The sequence below is a fragment of the Triticum aestivum genome, chromosome 4B (genome assembly GCF_018294505.1).
Source record: "Triticum aestivum cultivar Chinese Spring chromosome 4B, IWGSC CS RefSeq v2.1, whole genome shotgun sequence".
NCBI classification, from domain to species: domain Eukaryota; kingdom Viridiplantae; phylum Streptophyta; class Magnoliopsida; order Poales; family Poaceae; genus Triticum; species Triticum aestivum.
In genome coordinates, this window is record NC_057804.1 from 181,568,363 (window position 1) to 181,584,679 (window position 16,317).

A 16,317-nucleotide genomic window follows, 5' to 3' on the forward strand; every position below is an offset into this window, starting at 1 on the left:
GGAGCGATGAGGTGCCAACCTTTGGTGGCCTACCGAGGCCTCGGGGGCTTTGGCCTCGGGAGCCGCAAGTCGTGCCTCCTCATCAGCCACCACCTCGAGGGGGGGCTCCGTAAGCTCCGGAGGATGACGCCTCGGGAGCTCGGCACAGCATCAGCACCTCGAGATCAAGCCCCCCAACTCCCGCCAATGCTTGCCTCCCTGCATCGACGCTGGGGGAAGGACTACGGCAACCGGGTTCTCGCGGGGCCCCGTGAGGCTAGCCGGGCACAGCCCCCATTCGTCGAAGCGGGGCATTTGCCTCACGAACTCGACCCTGTTTGTGCAAAGATACAACAGGGCGCCTCCATGACGGACGCTGCCAGGAGAGGGGTCGCCAGTCGGAACCTGCAGCACCTTCTTCAGCGTCTTAGGCGCGAGATCCCCTTCCTAAGCCTCATACGGTCCTGAGGACCGGAGAAAGCCCATATTGGACGGGAATGGCGCTGGAGTGGATCGATGCGGCGCTGGAGGAACTCCTTCACCACCTGGGGCGCCATCACCCCGAGCTTCCTCAGCCTGTCGAAGCGATGCAAGCTGGGGGCTCGTAAGCTCCTCGTGACCCCAACCAGGATTGGGAATAGCAGGCAGCATCGGGTGCGCGAGCAGGGGACTGTGCACCCCAACGTCCACATACAGCCATCGCTCCCGGAACCTGCTTACGGAAGGTGGGAGGCCAAAAACGATCCCCGAGGCGGCCATCTCCGGCACGGCCTGGAAGCTCACGCATCCCGAACATCGGGAAGGGTCACACAAGTGGAAGGAGGGATCCCCACCATGGCCTTGCAGACGAAAGCGAAGACAGCAAGCAGAGCAATGGATTGGGGGCCAAGATGCATCATGTGGATCTGGTAATGGGAAAGCACCACATTGAAGAGAGTGGAAAAGGGGGGAACCAGGTCCTCCCACAAGGCGTCGGCAAATAATCGGACCTCCGTGATGATCCTGTTGAAGGAGGCATGGGACGCGGGCCAGACCGTCATCTTCCCGCACTCGTTGAAGCTGGAGGCGAGCGCAGAGCAGACCTTCTCCAGGGCTTCCATATAGAGTATGAGTGACTTGTCGACGGTGGGAGCAGCCCCCGGAGGCGTGCTGGACGAAAGCGCGGGTTTCTTCCCCTTATCCTTTTTCGTTGGTGCCATGGCAATGGAAAGGGGGAAGAACTCAAGATGGATTGGAGGCAGAAGCAGAGGCTCGAGGAGGAAAAGGGAACAAGAAGCGCGCAGGCAGCAAAGGGAGAATAACTATGTACAACCCTCCTGGCCGCCTAGCAAGGCATAATGAGGGAGCATGGGGAAGCGGAGGCGCCCACGTCCAATCAAACCGCCATGCGGCGCCCAAGGCCGCAGGCTGATGGGGCCCGTGGTGCTCCGCACTTGCCCCTTCACTTCACCGCTAAGCCAAGTCCGAGCGCGCCTTTGGCCCGGGCTACTGTCGGCGTTCTGGGAACGGGGGTCCCCAGACTTGCCTGCCTGCGGCCTGCAGCGCGGCTCGAGGGGTGGCCCAGCATGGCCCATCTTCATCAGCGCAAGACTCAAGACCCTCACGAGGGGCCAAGCCTCGCGGGGCGGGCGACACAAGACTTCCTCGGGAATGGCCTCGCCAGGCAGGCTCGCGAGGAGGCAGAGAGATCAAAGCAGGGTACCTCGCGAGGTGCTCGTGACGCAAGCCATGACGATCGAGACCAGGCGGGCGCCGGCCTATGTAGTGTCCTTGTTTCCTCTTTGGCACAAAGGGGGGGCAAGCACGGGCGTGGAGTACCGAGGCATCAGGCAAAGGTTGCCATTTCAGTGTAACGAGACCAAGACCAGTAGAGCGGCAGGATGGAGGTCACCGTGGAGCCCAAGACGGCGTCATCACCAGTGCCTTTGGCAGCCGAAGACCAACTTTAGTCAGGATAACTTGTACTTGATGTTCCCCTTCAAAATGGACGTTGTTGGCGCCCTTCCCGCTCAATATTTGGGAAGAGGGCCAAGGCCTCTATAAATAGGGCTAGCCACCATAGAAGGGGGCATCTCAGATCAAATCGAGTCCTCATCAGATAGAAAGGCGATCAAACTCACCCAAGTAGTTCATCGCACCAGCTCAAGAACACCTCTCGCGAGGCTGTTCTTCCCTTGTACTGTTCATCATCAGCCCTTGAGGCAATCCACCACACCACACACTGGAGTAGGGTATTACACCACAACGGTGGCCCGAACCAGTATAAATCTTGTGTCCCTCGTGTTGTTCATCGTTTAGCTTAGATTCTCACGAGGCGATCGGGCATGGATCGATAGGGGGAAGATCTTCGCACGCACCCCAGAGTTCGAACCTTAAGGGTCTGCCGGAACCCAACATCCGACAAAGTCTTGTATTTTTCTTCATGTATCTTGAGTTGCTAACCGCGACACGGTACGGGTGATGCTGAAGCCAGTTGTTGGTGTAGTGGTGTTGGGCGGGGGAGGCGGTGACGCGGGCGGAGCCGGGTCTTCACGTGGGGCGATGCCGAGCCGCCCGCGCGGGAAGGACAGCGTTGCGCCGTGGCCCCGGGCCCCGAAGTGCACGACGGACCCGGCCGGGGCCGGGAGGCCGACCAAGAGGAAGCGCGGCGCCGGGCATGGGAGGCCAACCCTGGTCCTGGTGTTGTCGGGGTAAGCTTCATCTCCCATACGCATCCGGATTGTCAAGCTAGCCTTGTTTATTTTTGCTCATTTTGTCTTCTTCTTCAGACCGCCAATCGCGCTGGCGAGGGCGGCGGCGGCCGCCGCGGCCGCTGAAGGGACCGCACTCCGCAGGAGTCGGTCCGACCTCGTTAACCAGGTCGAGGCGGAGGGACGGGCCAACTTCGGACCTCGGCCTGGACCTGAACAACGCGGAGGGCTTCGCCTGGCGGGACAGGAACAGGGCCGAGGCGGAGCTGGAGGCGGCGTCGGTCCGGGCTTGGACCGACGCGGCGGCGGCATGGGCACGAGCCGGCACGGAGCCGGCCTGGCGCGAGATGCCGGAGGGCACAGTGGTGGCGGCGACGGTCTTCGAGCCGTCGTCAGTGAGGGAGCGTGGGCGTGAAGGCCGAGCTAAGGTGGTGATCCTCGACCGGGAGGTCATGGAGGTGGAGGATGATACCCCACCGTGGGTCGATGTTGTCGAGCGAGCGGGGGCTGATGGCGGCAGAGGCGGCGCCGTCTTGGATGAGGCGCCGCAGGCGGCGGCGCTTGAGCGCCGCCGGTGTTGGAGGAGGCACCGCAGGCGGCGGTGCCGGAGGCCACCCCGGCAGCTGGGCCGGTGGTGGCGCGGCAGGCCGTCCCGGCGTCCGGATCGGAGGCGGCGACGCAGGATGTCCTGGTGTCCGGGTCGTCGACGGCGCTGGAGAGGGCGTCGGAGGAGGTGCTGACCGCATCGGGAGCTGCCAGCGGGAGCACACCTTGGTACCTCGGCAGGGAGGACGCCGGGCCGCCACGCCGCTGCCGGCGCGGAGCGGGGGCACCGTGGTCTTCGGGTCTCAGACCCAGGAGGAGGCGGTGATGGACGCCATCAGCCTCTGCCTGCGCGGCCGGACTGACCGGCTCGAGGCCCTCGCCCAGGCCGCGGTGGAGCGGACGCGTGACCTGGAGCACGCCGTTCTGATAAGCCTTCTCTTTTTCGCAATTTCTTCATTGTGGGGGCGCGCCAGGGCACCCACTGGGTGTAGCCCCCAAGGTTCGGGCCAACTACGTAGTAGTTGGGTCGAATCTTTAGAGTGTTGTCCTTGTTCTGATTTCTACCTTCTTCAGCAACTCGACGCCTACCGGGTCGGCGCCTTCAACCGTCTCCTGGGCAAGTACCAGGAGCTCAAGGAGTAGCTCGCCGCCAAGGATGAGAAGCTTCGCGTTGCCGTAGGTATCTTCGTGCTCTTTTCTAGTGGGGGCGCGCTAGCACGCGCACCCACTGGGTGTAGCCCCCGAGATTCAGGCCAACTGTGTAATAGTTGGGCCAAATCTTAAGTCTTGCTTTCTCATTCGCCGATTCCTTCTTTTTCGCAGCCAAGGTGATGTCCTAGCAGACTCGTCTGCTCTGGGCTGGTCATCACTATGACCGGCTCGTTGTCGACACCGACCGTCTTGGCGTCGAGGCAGCGTAGGTGAGGGCGGAGGCGGCCGCGGCCCGGCGGTCTCTCGACGAGCCAACCAGCTGCATGAGCAGCTGGCAGGTCACAAGAGCCGCCTCGAGGCCAAGGTGGAGCTTCTTAAGGCGGAAGCCGCCAAGGTGGTGGAGGCGCAGCAGGCCCTGGTCGAGGCGGACCAGCAGCATGGCCAGCTGGCCGATGACAAGGGCCGACTCCAGGCCGAGGTGGATCGCCTGCGGGGGCAGGTTACCACGACTGAGGGGGCCCGTCAGGACGAGGCCCGTTGTCGCGAGGCAGCCAAGAAGGCGGTTGACGACAAGGATGCCGAGCTGAAGGCAGCCCTTGCCAAGGCGGCCGATCCGGAGAGGGTACTCCAGGAGCGCGACCACGCCATTGAACGGGAGCGTGACCGCGCAGCACCTGGAAGAGTCCTTCTCCAGTAAGTGCTTTTCTTGTATTTTGCCGGGTCGGGATCTGGCCTTTCGTCCCAGTTGTCCTTCTTCTGATATGCTTCGCCTTTCGTGGCAGGAGCCTTCCCGGAGACACAACGGCTGGCGGAGGAAGCCGTCTGCTTTCAGCGCGACCCGACCGGAGTCATTAGATCCAGCACGGACCCGCGGGTGGCGTGGACCTTCTCAGAAATCATCGCCGCCGCTGAGGCCCGCCTGCGGGTCTTGGGGACACAGATGGGGCGGTTGTCCCAGGCCGGCACCGCAATGACAGCGGCCCTTTGGCAGAACTCCGTCGAGCCGAGCAGCTTCACGCGCCTAGCGCGTTGGTTGGAGATGGGGCCGGACCGGATTAACGAGTGGCGTGTCTCCGCCACTCGTGCCGGCGCAGAGATGGTGCTTCGATTCGCGTTGTCTTGGCATCCGGACCTGCAGCTGGACGCCCTGATGGGCCAGCGGGCCGGCTCGGAGCAGCTCTTATAGGAGCAAGCCGGCCGGATTGCCTCTCGGGCCAGCTACATCGCTGAGTTTGCCTTCCACGACGAGTTCCATCCGGAGCGGACGGAAGACGGCAGGGTCGTGGATGGCAAAGACTACAGCTTGCTTCTCCATGATCTAGAGGGGAACTCCGAGGAGACGGGCGTCTACCGCGATGGGGGTGCCGAGGAGAACACTGGTGCCTCGCCAGACCCGGAGGCCGCCAGGGGAGTGTCAGATTTCGGGTTCCGGCAGACCCTCAAGGTTCAAACTCTGGGGTGCACGCGGAGATCACACCTCCTGCCTACCCACGTCTCGTCGCCTCGCAAGGATCTAAAACTACACGAAGAACAACACAAGGGACACGAGATTTATATTGGTTCAGGCCACCATTGTGGTGTAATACCCTACTCCAGTTTGTGGTGTGGTGGATTGCCTCAGGGGCTGATGGTGAATAGTACAAGGAAGAACAGCCTCACGAGGGGTTGTTCTTGGCTGGTGCAATGAACTGCTTGGGTGAGTTCAGTCGCCTCTCTTTCTCTCTAGTCTACCCCAAAATCCTCTCCCCTACTCTGTGGTGGCTAGCTCTATTTATAGAGGGAGACCCTGGGCCTCTTTCCAAATATTGAGTGGGAAGGGCGCCAACAATTGGCCATTTCGAAGGGGAACATCCAGTACACTTATCCTGACTAAAGTCGGTCCTCGCCTGCCAAAGACCCTGACGTTGACGCCGGCTTGGACTCCACGAGGACCTCCACCCTGCCGTCCTGCTGGTCTTGGTCTTGTTGCACCGAAATGGTTGCCTTTGCTTGATACTCTTGCCTGCGCTTGCCCCCTTTGCACCAAAGAGGAAACAAGGACTCTGCGCAGGCTGGCACCCGCCTGGCCTCGGTCGTCATGGCTTGCATCATGGGCACCTCGTGAGGTACCCCGCCTTGATCTCTCCGCCTCCTCGCGAGCCAGCCTGACGAGGCTGTGCCCGAGAAAGCCTCCTGTCGTCCGCCCCGCGAGGCTTGGCCCCTCACGAGGGTCTTGAGCATGTGTTGATGAAGATGGGCCATACCGGGCCACTCCCTGAGCCACGCCGCAGGCCGCAGGCAGGCAAGTCTGGGTACCCCCGTTCCCAGAACGCCGACAGTAGCCCCCGGGTCCAAGGCGCGCCTGGACTTGGCTTTGCAGAGAAGGGAAGGGGCAAGTGCGAAGCATCGTGGGCCCCAATAGCCTGCGGCCTTGGGTGCCGCATGGCGGTTGATTGGATGTGCGCGTCCCTGTTTCCCCACGCCTCCTTATTTTGCGCCCAGCTAGGCGGACCCACGGTTGCACACAGTCATCCCTCTTCTCGCCGCTCGCGCGTCTCCTGCTCTTCCTCCTCTCGAGCTCGAGCCTCCGCTTCCAATCCAATCTCGAATCCTCCCCCTTCCTGTCGCCATGGCACCGACGAAGAAGGGGAAAGGACAGAAGCCTATGCCCTCGCCCCGCTCGCCGCTGTCGATGGCTCCTGCTGTCGATCAGTTGATCGTACTCAACCTGGAAGGGTTGGACAAGGTCAGTTCTGCCCTTGCCACCATCTTCAACGAGTGTGGGAGGACGACGGTCTGGCCCGCCTCGCACTTCTCCATTGACAGAATAGTCACCGAGGTCCGGTACTTTGCCGATGCCCTGTGGGCGGGACTGGTTCCCCCCTTTTCCGATTTCTTCAACGCTGTACTTTCCCATTACCAGATCCACATGATGCATTTGGGTCCCGAATCCATTACTCTTCTTGCCGTTTTTGCTTTTGTTTGCGAGGCGATGGTGGGCATTCCTCCTTCAGTTGCCTTGCTACGCCACTTCTTCTCTTTGAGCCTCAGTGACCCCACCCAATGTTCGGGGTGCGTGAGCTTCCTCGCCGCACTAGAAACGGCGGCCTTGGGAATTGATTTTAGCCTTCCTCCGCCTGCGACTGGGTTCCGAGAGCGGTGGCTGTACATGGATGTCGGAGTGCCCAGCCCTTTGCTCTCGGAGCCAACCTTGCCCGCTATCCCCAATTCGGGCTGGGGCCAGGAGACCCTCACGAGCCCCCGGCTCGTCTTCGTCTGGCATCACTTTGTGAACTTGAGGGCGCTCGGTGTGACTGCACCCAAGGTGGTGAAGGAGTTCCTCCTGTGCCGCATTGCCCCTCTCCAGCGCCATTTCCCGCCGGATGTGGGCCTTCGGGGGGCGTGAAGACCACATGAGGCTCCAGGAGGAAGATCTGGCACCTGAAGTGCTGAGGAAGGTTCTCATGATCCTGACTGGGGACCCTTCCCCTGGCAGCCTCCGGCAAGGGGGTGCCCTGGTGTACCTTTGCTCGAGCAGGGCTGATTTTGTGAAGCAGATGCCCAGCTTCGACGAATGCGGGATGCGCCCCGTAGGCCTCATGGGACCTCGCGAGAACCCAGTTGTGGTGGTTTCCCTTCTGGTTGCCCGCGGCGGTCCTTCCTCGAGTGGTGGAGCTGGGAGGCAAGGGCCACCGGGGGATGAGGGGGCCGCCATCGGGATGATGACGCCATGCGGAACTCCTGAGGCGGCAGCTCCTGAGGCCCTCCCTGCAGCGGCTGAAGGTGTTGAGCCGTGGCCCGCGGCTCCCGTGGCAGAGGCTCCTGAGGCCCCGGCCACCCTTCGTGGGGCGGCGTCTGGCAGCGTGCGCCAGGGCGATGCCCCCGACGCCGGTCACATTGGCGCTTCTTCCTCGTCGCAGGCTGACCCTTGCGCCAAGCTCCTAGGCCGCTTCCGTGTGGACTTCGAGGCTCTCCTAAAGAGAAAGGAGGCCTTGGGTGATGATTACCCTTGCCGCCTATTGAAGCGCAGGAAGTACTTCGCCATTGATGAGTAAGCCTTCCCCTTTCTTAGTCCCTTGCTTTCCCGTTGCTTGAGCTGATCATTGCCCTGCAGGGCCCTTCCTGTCGAGTTCACGGAGACGGCTGAGGAGCCATCCCTCCAGGCCTCGCCCTCTCCACCGTCCCCAAGCGCCCCGAGCTCAAGCACTGCCCTTGTGGTGAGGCCGGTTGGAGAGGTGAGACATCCCGTGATGCATCATGATTCTGCGCACCTCGCGACCCTCCTTCGCGAGCCCTCCCGGGGTATAGCCAGCCTGCCCTGGGCTCTTCGATTGGTCGTGGACGGCGACTGGCTGAGGTCGGTCTTGCGTTCTTCCTTGGAGGATGAACCGGCTCTGGGCCAGGCTTCTAGCGAGGCGCGTCCGGCCATCGCGAGGGCACCAGCCCCCAGCCCCCTGCCCAGAGGGGGAGTGCTGGTTCGTGGCCCCTCACGCGCGCCTGGGGCGGAGGATGACGCGGAAGACGTGCTCGAGCGCGCTGGGAGCACCGCGCCCTTTGCCAAGGGTTTCTCCGGAGGGCAGCTGACGCAGTGAGCCAGCTCGGTGTAGAGCTTGCTGACGAGGACGCGCGCCTTGAGGCCGAGGGCCTGTGCCTAGCTGAGGAGAGGCGCAAGCTAAAGGTGGCCGTTGCCCTTGCGCCACCAGCGTGACCTCGACAATGAGAAAGCCGAGGTGTCGCTGGCGGCTTCTTGGGAAGCCTGCTCTCGGGCCGTCGAGGAGGCCCAGGAGGCTGACCAGCAGCTCAGGTCCGCAGAGGAGCAGGTGTGGGAGCTCCGGGCCTGGAGTAGCTCCCTGGAGCAGCAGGTGGAGTTGCGTGAGGCGGCCCTTGCGTCGATGAAGGGGGCCTCGGTCGACCGGGCGGAGCTCCAGAGACATGAGGAGGCACTGACGCTGGAGGCCACCGAGCGCACCCTGGACCTCGAGCGGTTGGAGATGAGGGAGCGCCTGGTGGCGCAGGCGGAGGATGACGTTGCCATGAGGGAAGCCCGAGCCTCAGAAGAGGTTGATCGCCGGGTGGCGGCGGCCCGCTCGAACCTCGAGCGCGAGTTTGAGGAGAGGCTGGAGTTGATCAAGGTCAAAGCAGAGGGCAGGACCGCCGCCCTGAAGGCCAAGCTGGATGAAGTGACGCGGCGTGCGGATGCTGCCGGGGCCGCCCTTGGCGCGGCACAGGTGGAGCTGGATTCCTCCTGCGCTGAGGTGCTTCTTCTCCGTCAAAGGGTGGACGCGGCTGAGGCCGTCACGCGGCGGAGCAAGGACGAGATACGCCAGCGGCAGACCTTGGAGCACATGCATGGCCCTATGCTCCGCACGCTGCGGGAAAGAGCTAACACGGCCTTGGGCAACATCTGCGAGGCAGCCGTTGGGGAGCCTCATGTGGTTAACTATGCTGGTAACCTTCAGTTCTTCACCGATGTGGTGACGCAGCTGGAGACTCGGTCGGGCAGAGCCGACAGGTTGGTGGAGGAGAGGAGTCGTGCCCTACTTGGGCGTGCTTTCTCTCGCGTCTTCAGTCATCTCCAGAACATGGACCCCCATTTTGACTTTGATGCCGCCATCGCAACGGTACCCCTGGCAATCCGGGGCGATCTGGCGCATTGGGTGGAAGACAACATGGACGCCCTTGTTAGGGCCTTCACCGCTGATGACGACGGTGTGGTCATAGCTGCTGATGAGGGCGGAGTGGTGAATGGCCCAGGTGCTGATGACGGCGGTGTAGAAGGCAACGGCGAGGCCAGCGATGCCAGTGGCGACTCTGGAGGTGCCCCTGAGGATGCATTGGGGGATTTATCCGATTGACCGCGCGCTGTTCTTGCTTTTTACCCTGCACAGAGAGAGTTCGGGCTTGGCCCTGAGGGTTGTAAGAGCATTTTGGGAGGGGGAGCCCCTCGTGTAAAAACTTGAAGTTAGCGCATTTGTAGACATGATATAACCCGTATGCCTACGCCAAGTGGCTGGTCTTGTGACGAGTCGACTGGCTTGTTTACCTTCGACCCGCGTGGGCCTTGAGCTAGCCTGCGGAGGGCCGTGGTGTCCTGAGTGCCTCCTAAATGAGCCCATTGAACCTGTAATGAGAACCTCCTGAGAGGGCGTGGTGATGGCAGTACGGGTTGCGCGCATGCTGGGCCTGGCCCGGCTCGCGAGGGGCTCACGAGGGGAGGCAGCTGAGGCGGGATGGACGCAAAGCGGTAACTAGAATGCGAGAGATTGCTCGAACGAGACTAAACACCCCTTCCCCGAACACACGCAAGTCTTAGGCTCAAATCCAACTTAAATCCAAACAGGGGAAAAGCGACAACCAAAGGAAAGGCAAAAAGAAGCAGAAAGGCCGCGTCCGGCACCTAGTCTAGTGTTCGATGTCTTCTCACCAGCGCGGAGCTAAGTGCTTCCACTGGGCGTGCGTGGGAGCCCCCGAGGCCCGAGGGCGGCTCTCCGGAGACTCCGAGGCGTGTACAGCCCCACTCATTATTACGTGAGAGTGTCACGGGGCGGCGAGCTTCACAGGCACTGGGCCTTCTTCACAGGTATCGGCCTTGCTTCATATCGCCAGACGAGGGCCCCGCCTTGCGCCACACTCTATTACCATCGGCAACGGCCGGAGACCGAGGACGCCACCGATGGGATAGAGCGGTCGCGAGCGGTTCCCCCGACGACCACGGGTCCTCTGCCGGGGGTAGGCCCTGAGGCACCTCCCTGGCAGAGGGCCTACCTCCTGAGGACGACTTGCTCCGAGCGCCGCGTGGGCGAGGCCGGATCTCGGCCCCCCTCCTGCAGCCCCCGGTGCCCTCCTCCTGAGGGGTAGGAAGCTGCTGGATTGGGGCGGCCATCCGCCGCGATGACCTATACCTCCTGTGATCCATGGTTAGCGTATGCCTGTTCCTGAGGGATTAGCGATACCCGATAGTTGCTGCCTCCAGCGCGGTCGACGAGGCCTTCCCTGGGCTCCTGAAAGAGCTCAGCTTCGGGTGTCTCTTCCCCCCAGCCTGGGCAGAGGAACGAGCCATGGTCTTCCTCCTGCGCGTGTCCTTGATCCACCATGTGGGGCACATACGCTTCCGGGGCCGCCGCCCCGAATGCCTTGCTGTAGTGCCCCGTGTGCCACGCAGTCCTGCTCGAGGTGCCCACCTGGGAGTGGTAGCGTGGCGGCCCACCGGGACCGTGGGCTGTAGTGGATCCCCCTTCGCTGGTCGGAGGCGGAGGCGGCACTATTGGCAACCAGGCGCCAACGGCCAGGTTGGCATTGGACTGGCCCTGGAACCCGCTCGGAGCTGTGCGGGCGTGCGTGGGGCCTCCGTGCGGTCCGCCTTGGGCCTGAGGCAGTGGCCGGGCGCAAAAGGGGTGAGCCCCCGAGGCAACGGAGCCCAGGAGCTCTGCCACCCGCTCCAGTAGCACGTCGCGGCCGCCCTCTAGCAGCCTGCATTGCAGTAGCTCTCGGGCTACCGTGAGCGCGGCCCTTGAGTTTGCCTGCTCCCGCCGGGTGTACGGCGTCGTGGCCATGGCGTGGCTTGAGGCCCTTGCTGTCGACCGCACCTGCCGCGGCGTGAGAGCTGGCGCCGCCTGACCGCGTCGCCCGCGGCCTGCAGCGCCCTGCGGACCGCGGGCTGCCTGGGGCACAGGGTTGAGGCCGCCCTAGGCAAGCAGCTCTGCGCGGGCGGGCCAGGCCTCCCAGGGATCGGGATTGCCTGTTGGGTCGCTGGACATGATGACGATGATGCGACGATACACGAGGCAGACCCTCAAGGTTCAAACTCTGGGGTGCATGCGGAGATCACACCTCCTACCTACCCATGTCTCGTCGCCTCGCAAGGATCTAAAACTACACGAAGAACAACACAAGGGACACGAGATTTATACTGGTTCAGGCCACCATTGTGGTGTAATACCCTACTCCAGTTTATGGTGTGTGGATTGCCTCAGGGGCTGATGGTGAAAAGTACAAGGAAGAACAGCCTCGCGAGGGGCTATTCTTGGCTGGTGCGATGAACTGCTTGGGTGAGTTCAGTCGCCTCTCTTTCTCTCTAGTCTACCCCCAAAATCCTCTCCCCTACTCTGCGGTGGCTAGCTCTATTTATAGAGGGAGGCCCTGGGCCTCTTCCCAAATATTGAGCGGGAAGGGCGCCAACAATTGGCCATTTTGAAGGGGAACATCCAGTACACTTATCCTGACTAAAGTCAGTCCTCGCCTGCCAAAGACCCTAACGGTGACGCCGGCTTGGGCTCCACAATGACCTCCATCCTACTGTCCTGCTGGTCTTCGTCTTGTTGCACTGAAATGGTTGCCTTTGCTTGATACTCTTTCCTGTGCTTGCCCCCTTTGCACCAAAGAGGAAACAAGGACTCTGCGCAGGCCGGCGCCCGCCTGGCCTCGGTCGTCATGGCTTGCGTCATGGGCACCTCATGAGGTACCCCGCCTTGATCTCTCTGCCTCCTCGCGAGCCAGCCTGACGAGGCTGTGCCCGAGGAAGCCTCCTGTCGTCCACCCCGCGAGGCATGGCCCATCGCGAGGGTCTTGAGCATGTGTTGATGAAGATGGGCCATACTGGGCCACTCCCTGAGCCACACCGCAGGCTGCAGGCAGGCAAGTCTGGGTACCCCCATTCCTAGAACGCCGACAGTGAGAGCCGTCGACATCGCGATGCAGCGCTGGAGATGCCTGAGACATTCTTAGTAGAATTTGTTAAGTAGCAGGTCCACCCACCCACTGGGGGTTTTAGGGTGTAATGAACTCGGGCCGCGGGCCATTTAAATATTTGTGTGTAAATGTCGTGAGTGTTTTTGCTTTTGCCTTCTGTTTTTTGACCGATTTCTTGCGCTTTTCCTTTCTCAAACCTCCCCACACCCCGCGAGTCAGACGTCCGAGGCTCCGGTCCATGACAAGGAGTTCGGTTCTTCGAGAGGAGCGCGCAGGACTTGGGCCCTTCAAAATGTTGAGCGCGAGCGAAACACCCACTAGGCCGGCTGGCGGCAATCCGGCGAAGCCGATTGGCGAGCAGACGGTCGTGCGGCTGTTTATTTTCTGAGCGGCGGGCCGGGTTGATCGACCCGGCAGCCTTTGACTTAGTGTATGAAGCGTAAAGGAGCTCTGGCCCGTTGTGCTTGCCAGCCGACAGCGGAAGCTGGATCTGTGGCTTTAGGGCGAAGTGGGGGACCACGGCATCCCAACTGTATCAGGAATCACCAAGTAAGGCGGTGGGGTGGCGATTGAGCTGGCCAGCCCCCGAGCCCTGATACGTCCATTTTGCATCATGCTTTTATATCGATATTTATTGCATTATGGGCTGTTATTTCACGTTATAGCACAATGCTTATGGCTATTCTCTCTTATTTTACAAGGTTTACATGAAGAGGGAGAATGCCGGCAGCTAGAATTCTGGGCTGGAAAAGGAGCAAATATTGAAGGACTATTCTGTGCAACTCCAAAAGTCCTGAAACTCCACGGAATACCTTAAAATAAACAAAGAAAAATCGTCGCCAAAGATGAAGGCCAGGGGGCCCACCCTGCTCACGAGGGTGGGGGGCGCCCCCCTGGGTGCGCCCCCTATCTCGTGGGCCCCCTGGTGGCTCTCCGACGTCCATCTTCTCCCATATGAAGTCTTTCGATGAGAAAAAAATACAAAAGAACCTTTCGGAACCAATCTAGGGCTCCGGCAGAGCTGTTCTGCCGGGGACACTTCCCTCCGGGAGGGGGAAATCATCACCATCGTCATCACCAACGTTCCTCTCCTCGGGAGAGGGCAATCTCCATCAACATCTTCACCAGCACCATCTCATCTCCAAACCCTCATTCATCTCTTGTATCCAATTCGTGTCTCCAAGTCCGGGATTTGTGCTAGTAGGTTGCTAGTAGTGTTGATTACTCCTTGTAGTTGATGCTAGTTGGATTATTTGGTGGAAGATCATATGTTCAGATCCTTTATGCACATTATTACCCCTCTGATTACGAACATGAATATGCTTCGTGAGTAGTTAGGTTTGTTCTCGAGGACAAGGCAGAAGTCTTGCTATTAGTAGTCATGTGAATTTGGTATTCGTTCGATATTTTGATAAGATGTATGTTGTCTAACCTCTAGTGGTGTTATGTGAACGTCGACTACATAACACTTCACCATTATTTGGGCCTAGAGGAAGGCATTGGGAAATAATAAGTAGATGATGGGTTGCTAGAGTGACAGAAGCTTAAACCCTAGTTTATGTGTTGCTTCTTAAGGGACTGATTTGGATCCATATGTCTCGTGCTATGGTTAGGTTTACCTTAATACTTTTGTTGTAGTTGTGGATGCTTGCAATTGAGGTTAATCATAAGTGGGATGCTTGTCCAAGTAAGGGCAGTACCCAAGCACCGGTCCACCCACATATCAAATTATCAAAGTACCGAACGCAAATCATATGAGCGTGATGAAAACTAGCTTGACGATATTCCCATGTGTCCTCGGGAGCGCTTTTCCTATTATAAGAGTTCGTCCAGGCTTGTCATTTTCTACTAAAAGGATTGGGCCACCTTGCTGCACTTTATTTACTTTTGTTACTTGTTGCTCGTTACAATTTATCTTATCACAAAACTATCTGTTACCACTTATTTCAGTACTTGCAGAGAATACCTTGCTGAAAATCGCTTATCATTTCCTTCTGCTCCTCGTTGGGTTCAACACTCTTACTTATCGAAAGGACTACGATAGATCCCCTATACTTGTGGGTCATCAAGACTCTTTTCTGGCGCCATTGCCGGGGAGTGAAGCGCCTTTGGTAGGTGGAATTTGGTAAGGAAAAATTTATTTAGTGTGCTGAAATTTTCTGTCACTTGTTACTGTGGAAAGTAATTGTTTGAGGGGCTTGTTCGGGGTATCTTCACCCCGTCCAGTTGAGCCAAGAGTTGCTCCTCAACCTACTCAACCTAATGAACCTACTGAAAATGAAACTCCTTTTCAGATTCCTTCGGGTATGATGGAAAAACTGCTAGCTAACACTTTTGCAGGAGATGGAACAAAGCATCATGACGAACATCTATGCTATGTGGATGATATTTGTGGACTATTTAAGCTTGCAGGTATACCCGTTTATGCCGTTAAGAAGAAGGCTTTCCCTTTATCTTTGGAGGGAGACGCATTGACATGGTATAGGCTATGTGACGATACGAGATCATGGAACTATAAAAAAGTGAAATTGGGATTTCATCAGAAGTATTAACCTATGCATCTTGTTCATCGCAATCGCAATTATATATATAATTTTTGGCCTCGCGAAGGAGAAAGCATCACTCAAGCTTGGGGGAGGCTTAAATCAATGTTATATTCATGCCCCAATCATGAGCTCTCAAAATTGACAATTCTCCAGAATTTTTATGCTCGGCTTTTTGATAACAATCGCACCATGCTCGATACTTCTTGTGCTGGCTCTTTTATGATGAAGCCTATTGAATTTGGATGGAATTTATTGGATAGAATTAAACGCAACTCTGAAGATTGGGACCTCGATGAAGGTAAGGAGTCAGGTATGACACCTAAGTTTGATTGTGTTAAATCTTTTATGGATACGGATATTTTCCATAAGTTTAGCACTAAATATGGACTTGACTCTGAGATAGTAGCTTCTTTCTGTGAATCTTTTGCTACTTATGTTGATCTCCCCAAGGAGAAGTGGTTTAAATATCATCCTCCCATAGAAGTAAAAGTAGCTTCACCTGTTAAAGTTGAAGAAAAGATTGTCACTTATAATGATCCTATTGTTCCTACTTCTTATGTTGAGAAACCACCCTTCCCGGTTAGAATGAAGGATCATACTAAATCTTCAACTGTTGTTCGTAAAAGCAATACTAGGATTTATACACCTCCTGAGCAAGTCAAAGTAGAACCTAGTATTGCTATTGTTAAAGATCTCTTGTCTGATAATATTGATGGGCATGTTATTCAATTCTTTGGTGAAACTGCTAGAATTGCTAAACCCTGTGTTAGAGATAAACATAGACCTGTGGTAGGCGTGCCCGTTATTTCTGTTAAAATTGGAGATCATTGTTATCATGGCTTATGTGATATGGGTGCTAGTGCTAGTGTTATACCCATTGGCTTATACAAAGAAATTATGCATGAGATTGCACCTGCTGAGTTAGAGGAAATTGATGTTACAATTAAACTTGCCAATAGAGATACTATATCTCCAATGGGAATTGTTAGAGATGTTGAAGTCTTGTGTGGAAAACCAAATATCCCGCTGATTTTCTTGTTCTTGGTTCTCCACAAGATAGCTTTTGTCCCATTATATTTGATAGACCCTTCTTGCATACTGTTAATGCTACGATAGATTGCGAAAAGAATGTTGTTACTGTTGGCTTGTATGATATGGTTCATGAGTTTAATTTCTCTAAATTTAGTAAACAACATCGTGAGGAAGAATTGCCTAGTAAGGATGAGATTATTGGTCTT